The sequence below is a fragment of the Schistocerca serialis genome, chromosome 2, assembly GCF_023864345.2.
Source record: "Schistocerca serialis cubense isolate TAMUIC-IGC-003099 chromosome 2, iqSchSeri2.2, whole genome shotgun sequence".
Taxonomy (NCBI): domain Eukaryota; kingdom Metazoa; phylum Arthropoda; class Insecta; order Orthoptera; family Acrididae; genus Schistocerca; species Schistocerca serialis.
The window spans coordinates 963,093,371-963,099,370 of NC_064639.1; the positions used below are offsets into that span (position 1 = coordinate 963,093,371).

General features: G+C 54.6%; 14 non-coding genes across 14 annotated transcripts; 3 read left to right on the top strand and 11 right to left on the bottom strand.

The window, feature by feature from the left end:
- Nucleotides 1-71: 71 nt before the first annotated feature.
- Nucleotides 72-145, bottom strand: Trnai-aau (transfer RNA isoleucine (anticodon AAU)). Its single transcript has one exon. It is a non-coding gene; the product is annotated as a tRNA-Ile (tRNA).
- Nucleotides 146-343: 198 nt separating this feature from the next.
- Trnae-uuc (transfer RNA glutamic acid (anticodon UUC)) lies at nt 344-415 on the bottom strand. Its single transcript has one exon. It is a non-coding gene; the product is annotated as a tRNA-Glu (tRNA).
- A 281-nt stretch (nt 416-696) lies between these two features.
- Nucleotides 697-769, bottom strand: Trnam-cau (transfer RNA methionine (anticodon CAU)). The gene has a single exon. It is a non-coding gene; the product is annotated as a tRNA-Met (tRNA).
- Nucleotides 770-1,062: 293 nt separating this feature from the next.
- On the bottom strand, nt 1,063-1,133 carry Trnag-gcc (transfer RNA glycine (anticodon GCC)). Its single transcript has one exon. It is a non-coding gene; the product is annotated as a tRNA-Gly (tRNA).
- Nucleotides 1,134-1,474: 341 nt separating this feature from the next.
- Trnag-ucc (transfer RNA glycine (anticodon UCC)) lies at nt 1,475-1,546 on the top strand. Its single transcript has one exon. It is a non-coding gene; the product is annotated as a tRNA-Gly (tRNA).
- A 586-nt stretch (nt 1,547-2,132) lies between these two features.
- Nucleotides 2,133-2,206, bottom strand: Trnai-aau (transfer RNA isoleucine (anticodon AAU)). The gene has a single exon. It is a non-coding gene; the product is annotated as a tRNA-Ile (tRNA).
- Nucleotides 2,207-2,404: 198 nt separating this feature from the next.
- On the bottom strand, nt 2,405-2,476 carry Trnae-uuc (transfer RNA glutamic acid (anticodon UUC)). The gene has a single exon. It is a non-coding gene; the product is annotated as a tRNA-Glu (tRNA).
- A 281-nt stretch (nt 2,477-2,757) lies between these two features.
- On the bottom strand, nt 2,758-2,830 carry Trnam-cau (transfer RNA methionine (anticodon CAU)). Its single transcript has one exon. It is a non-coding gene; the product is annotated as a tRNA-Met (tRNA).
- Nucleotides 2,831-3,123: 293 nt separating this feature from the next.
- On the bottom strand, nt 3,124-3,194 carry Trnag-gcc (transfer RNA glycine (anticodon GCC)). The gene has a single exon. It is a non-coding gene; the product is annotated as a tRNA-Gly (tRNA).
- A 342-nt stretch (nt 3,195-3,536) lies between these two features.
- On the top strand, nt 3,537-3,608 carry Trnag-ucc (transfer RNA glycine (anticodon UCC)). The gene has a single exon. It is a non-coding gene; the product is annotated as a tRNA-Gly (tRNA).
- Nucleotides 3,609-4,195: 587 nt separating this feature from the next.
- Nucleotides 4,196-4,269, bottom strand: Trnai-aau (transfer RNA isoleucine (anticodon AAU)). Its single transcript has one exon. It is a non-coding gene; the product is annotated as a tRNA-Ile (tRNA).
- A 546-nt stretch (nt 4,270-4,815) lies between these two features.
- Nucleotides 4,816-4,888, bottom strand: Trnam-cau (transfer RNA methionine (anticodon CAU)). The gene has a single exon. It is a non-coding gene; the product is annotated as a tRNA-Met (tRNA).
- A 291-nt stretch (nt 4,889-5,179) lies between these two features.
- Trnag-gcc (transfer RNA glycine (anticodon GCC)) lies at nt 5,180-5,250 on the bottom strand. Its single transcript has one exon. It is a non-coding gene; the product is annotated as a tRNA-Gly (tRNA).
- A 342-nt stretch (nt 5,251-5,592) lies between these two features.
- Trnag-ucc (transfer RNA glycine (anticodon UCC)) lies at nt 5,593-5,664 on the top strand. The gene has a single exon. It is a non-coding gene; the product is annotated as a tRNA-Gly (tRNA).
- Nucleotides 5,665-6,000: the final 336 nt, after the last annotated feature.

Here is a 6,000-nt window from a genome sequence, read left to right on the forward strand (position 1 = left end):
GTGATGATCATTTGGTCATCACACTCGCCAGCTGAAATCGGCGCTGCCTTTTCGCAGTAGTAAAAGAGAAGTGGCCCGTGGGGGGATCGAACCCACGACCTTCGCGTTATTAGCACGACGCTCTAACCAACTGAGCTAACGGGCCTCGGCAGATGCAGTTGCTCAGCCCTACGCTGGAATCAGGTGGCATGAAGCCATACACCATTCCTATGGTCGTCGTGTGTCTGCTTCCCTAGTCTATATTCTGCTGACGGTCACGAAACAGTAGCTATATTGCGAGCAGGACGGGAAACGGCCGCTCGGACAGCTCAAACTTGTCACGATTCGTGTGGAAAAAATTCCGTTCCGGTACCGGGAATCGAACCCGGGCCTCCTGGGTGAAAGCCAGGTATCCTAGCCACTAGACCACACCGGATGCGGCCGTTTCATTCGACCGTTCGTACGGTCGCTTGTCGCATTGTCGCTCTCTTTGCGAGCATCTTTGCACATACTGACTGGCAAGGCGCGCACCTCAAACGTCGCAGAGCAATGCTTTTGGCTTCATGCTGTGCTGGGAGAAGAGGAATAGGGAAGCTGTATGTAGCAATAACAGGAAGTAAACATTTTCCCGCTGAAGCGTTGAAACGTTGTGGATAACAAACAAGAAATAAGTTGGCGCCCTAGCAACAGCACCACCTTCAGTCACAGAAAATTAGATGCCCCGGGTGTGGATCGAACTCACGACCTTAAGATTATGAGACTTACGCGCTGCCTACTGCGCTACCGAGGCAGGCGATCGTTAGACCTTCTGGAATCTTGGTAAGTATCGAATACAAGTGGTAGAGAGTCTGCACTCCCTGGCTCATTTTTTCTGTTGCTACACGTGCATTCACGGCGCGGCAGGCAACTTGCGATGCTAGGCCGACGCCAGTATGTACAATAGCACGCAGGAGTCCAAACGAGCAGTCGTCCGCGCTGCATGATTGGTTCTTTCCATACGGAATCCCGCGGTTCATTCTCATGGCTCACGCAGTTCGAGTGCGAAAGACACGCAGCACCCCTACCGGAGAAAAAACAAAATGATGCATCGGCCGGGAATCGAACCCGGGCCGCCCGCGTGGCAGGCGAGCATTCTACCACTGAACCACCGATGCTCGGGCCAGCGGTACCTTCACGCTGCTTCCCGAGCAGATGTCTCAAGGGAAAGTGGGACTGCCGTCAAGCGCCGTAGCATTCTGTGGAGAAGATGCTGCAGACGCTGAATCCTGCACTGCACTGCTTAAAGATGCCGCCAGAACGCGGTCCTCTGCGTACTCTTGCGTCGCCGGCGCCGACTCTTGCCAAAGGATGCGAAATGTGCGCGGATACGCTGTCCGAATGCGTCTGGATGTGCTCCCCTAGCCTGCCTCGAAATGCGCCTGCCGGGTACGATCACCTTCGGCCGCTGCCGACAGGCGGGAAGCCGACTCAGCGCGGTGGCGGGGCGCTCGCTTGTGCGGTCGTGGTGTAATGGTCAGCATAGTTGCCTTCCAAGCAGTTGATCCGGGTTCGATTCCCGGCCACCGCAGCAGGCTTTTAATTTCGCGTATGAGTACTTTTGCCACGCGCTCTTAAACTATTGTTTTTTCGCCCTCTTACTCGCTGCATACCAGCCCTTAGTGTGTCTCGACTTGTCTCGACTTTGCTCAGCTGACGCGAGAGCTGACGCTCTCAAATCGGCCTATATCAAAACGACAAGCACGAGAAACGACTGAGAGAGGTAAGGAGAGGCGAGGCGAGGCGATGGACACACAGCACGCCCCCTTCATTTCACGGTGGCGTCTCCCTGGCCGAATCGGGCTGTAGCTCCGAAAACAAAGGAGAAACAAAAATAGGAAGTAAAACTGCCAATAGTGCCCTGTGTTCCCATGCGCTCACCCGCCCAAGTACTGACAAGGGCCAAAGTTGTTACGCATCGGCAATCGGACATTTTCTTTCATTTTCTCTAACCAGTGTATTCAAGATATTATGGCCATTGCCGAGTGAATGCTGTAGTGCTTCCCGACGAGTCGGGTTCGGATCCTCTGTCAACTTCCACGCAGGGTGATGATCATTTGGTCATCACACTCGCCAGCTGAAATCGGCGCTGCCTTTTCGCAGTAGTAAAAGAGAAGTGGCCCGTGGGGGGATCGAACCCACGACCTTCGCGTTATTAGCACGACGCTCTAACCAACTGAGCTAACGGGCCTCGGCAGATGCAGTTGCTCAGCCCTACGCTGGAATCAGGTGGCATGAAGCCATACACCATTCCTATGGTCGTCGTGTGTCTGCTTCCCTAGTCTATATTCTGCTGACGGTCACGAAACAGTAGCTATATTGCGAGCAGGACGGGAAACGGCCGCTCGGACAGCTCAAACTTGTCACGATTCGTGTGGAAAAAATTCCGTTCCGGTACCGGGAATCGAACCCGGGCCTCCTGGGTGAAAGCCAGGTATCCTAGCCACTAGACCACACCGGATGCGGCCGTTTCATTCGACCGTTCGTACGGTCGCTTGTCGCATTGTCGCTCTCTTTGCGAGCATCTTTGCACATACTGACTGGCAAGGCGCGCACCTCAAACGTCGCAGAGCAATGCTTTTGGCTTCATGCTCTGCTGGGAGAAGAGGAATAGGGAAGCTGTATGTAGCAATAACAGGAAGTAAACATTTTCCCGCTGAAGCGTTGAAACGTTGTGGATAACAAACAAGAAATAAGTTGGCGCCCTAGCAACAGCACCACCTTCAGTCACAGAAAATTAGATGCCCCGGGTGTGGATCGAACTCACGACCTTAAGATTATGAGACTTACGCGCTGCCTACTGCGCTACCGAGGCAGGCGATCGTTAGACCTTCTGGAATCTTGGTAAGTATCGAATACAAGTGGTAGAGAGTCTGCACTCCCTGGCTCATTTTTTCTGTTGCTACACGTGCATTCACGGCGCGGCAGGCAACTTGCGATGCTAGGCCGACGCCAGTATGTACAATAGCACGCAGGAGTCCAAACGAGCAGTCGTCCGCGCTGCATGATTGGTTCTTTCCATACGGAATCCCGCGGTTCATTCTCATGGCTCACGCAGTTCGAGTGCGAAAGACACGCAGCACCCCTACCGGAGAAAAAACAAAATGATGCATCGGCCGGGAATCGAACCCGGGCCGCCCGCGTGGCAGGCGAGCATTCTACCACTGAACCACCGATGCTCGGGCCAGCGGTACCTTCACGCTGCTTCCCGAGCAGATGTCTCAAGGGAAAGTGGGACTGCCGTCAAGCGCCGTAGCATTCTGTGGAGAAGATGCTGCAGACGCTGAATCCTGCACTGCACTGCTTAAAGATGCCGCCAGAACGCGGTCCTCTGCGTACTCTTGCGTCGCCGGCGCCGACTCTTGCCAAAGGATGCGAAATGTGCGCGGATACGCTGTCCGAGATGCGTCTGGATGTGCTCCCCTAGCCTGCCTCGAAATGCGCCTGCCGGGTACGATCACCTTCGGCCGCTGCCGACAGGCGGGAAGCCGACTCAGCGCGGTGGCGGGGCGCTCGCTTGTGCGGTCGTGGTGTAATGGTCAGCATAGTTGCCTTCCAAGCAGTTGATCCGGGTTCGATTCCCGGCCACCGCAGCAGGCTTTTATTTCGCGTATGAGTACTTTTGCCACGCGCTCTTAAACTATTGTTTTTTTCGCCCTCTTACTCGCTGCATACCAGCCCTTAGTGTGTCTCGACTTGTCTCGACTTTGCTCAGCTGACGCGAGAGCTGACGCTCTCAAATCGGCCTATATCAAAACGACAAGCACGAGAAACGACTGAGAGAGGTAAGGAGAGGCGAGGCGAGGCGATGGACACACAGCACGCCCCCTTCATTTCACGGTGGCGTCTCCCTGGCCGAATCGGGCTGTAGCTCCGAAAACAAAGGAGAAACAAAAATAGGAAGTAAAACTGCCAATAGTGCCCTGTGTTCCCATGCGCTCACCCGCCCAAGTACTGACAAGGGCCAAAGTTGTTACGCATCGGCAATCGGACATTTTTCTTTTCATTTTCTCTAACCAGTGTATTCAAGATATTATGGCCATTGCCGAGTGAATGCTGTAGTGCTTCCCGACGAGTCGGGTTCGGATCCTCTGTCAACTTCCACGCAGGGTGATGATCATTTGGTCATCACACTCGCCAGCTGAAATCGGCGCTGCCTTTCGCAGTAGTAAAAGAGAAGTGGCCCGTGGGGGGATCGAACCCACGACCTTCGCGTTATTAGCACGACGCTCTAACCAACTGAGCTAACGGGCCTCGGCAGATGCAGTTGCTCAGCCCTACGCTGGAATCAGGTGGCATGAAGCCATACACCATTACTATGGTCGTCGTGTGTCTGCTTCCCTAGTCTATATTCTGCTGACGGTCACGAAACAGTAGCTATATTGCGAGCAGGACGGGAAACGGCCGCTCGGACAGCTCAACTTGTCACGATTCGTGTGGAAAAAATTCCGTTCCGGTACCGGGAATCGAACCCGGGCCTCCTGGGTGAAGCCAGGTATCCTAGCCACTAGACCACACGGATGCGGCCGTTTCATTCGACCGTTCGTACGGTCGCTTGTCGCATTGTCGCTCTCTTTGCGAGCATCTTTGCACATACTGACTGGCAAGGCGCGCACCTCAAACGTCGCAGAGCAATGCTTTTGGCTTCATGCTGTGCTGGGAGAAGAGGATAGGGAAGCTGTATGTAGCAATACAGGAAGTAAACATTTTCCCGCTGAAGCGTTGAAACGTTGTGGATAACAAACAAGAAATAAGTTGGCCGCCCTAGCAACAGCACACCTTCAGTCACAGAAAATTAGATGCCCCGGGTGTGGATCGAACTCACGACCTTAAGATTATGAGACTTACGCGCTGCCTACTGCGCTACCGAGGCAGGCGATCGTTAGACCTTCTGGAATCTTGGTAAGTATCGAATACAAGTGGTAGAGAGTCTGCACTCCCTGGCTCATTTTTTCTGTTGCTACACGTGCATTCACGGCGCGCAGGCAACTTGCGATGCTAGGCCGACGCAGTATGTACAATAGCACGCAGGAGTCCAAACGAGCAGTCGTCCGCGCTGCATGATTGGTTCTTTCCATACGGAATCCCGCGGTTCATTCTCATGGCTCACGCAGTTCGAGTGCGAAAGACACGCAGCACCCCTACCGGAGAAAAAACAAAATGATGCATCGGCCGGGAATCGAACCCGGGCCGCCCGCGTGGCAGGCGAGCATTCTACCACTGAACCACCGATGCTCGGGCCAGCGGTACCTTCACGCTGCTTCCCGAGCAGATGTCTCAAGGGAAAGTGGGACTGCCGTCAAGCGCCGTAGCATTCTGTGGAGAAGATGCTGCAGACGCTGAATCCTGCACTTGCACTGCTTAAAGATGCCGCCAGAACGCGGTCCTCTGCGTACTCTTGCGTCGCCGGCGCCGACTCTTGCCAAAGGATGCGAAATGTGCGCGGATACGCTGTCCGAATGCGTCTGGATGTGCTCCCCTAGCCTGCCTCGAAATGCGCCTGCCGGGTACGATCACCTTCGGCCGCTGCCGACAGGCGGGAAGCCGACTCAGCGCGGTGGCGGGGCGCTCGCTTGTGCGGTCGTGGTGTAATGGTCAGCATAGTTGCCTTCCAAGCAGTTGATCCGGGTTCGATTCCCGGCCACCGCAGCAGGCAGGCTTTTAATTTCGCGTATGAGTACTTTTGCCACGCGCTCTTAAACTATTGTTTTTTCGCCCTCTTACTCGCTGCATACCAGCCCTTAGTGTGTCTCGACTTGTCTCGACTTTGCTCAGCTGACGCGAGAGCTGACGCTCTCAAATCGGCCTATATCAAAACGACAAGCACGAGAAACGACTGAGAGAGGTAAGGAGAGGCGAGGCGAGGCGATGGACACACAGCACGCCCCCTTCATTTCACGGTGGCGTCTCCCTGGCCGAATCGGGCTGTAGCTCCGAAAACAAAGGAGAAACAAAAATAGGAAGTAAAACTGCCAATAGTGCCCT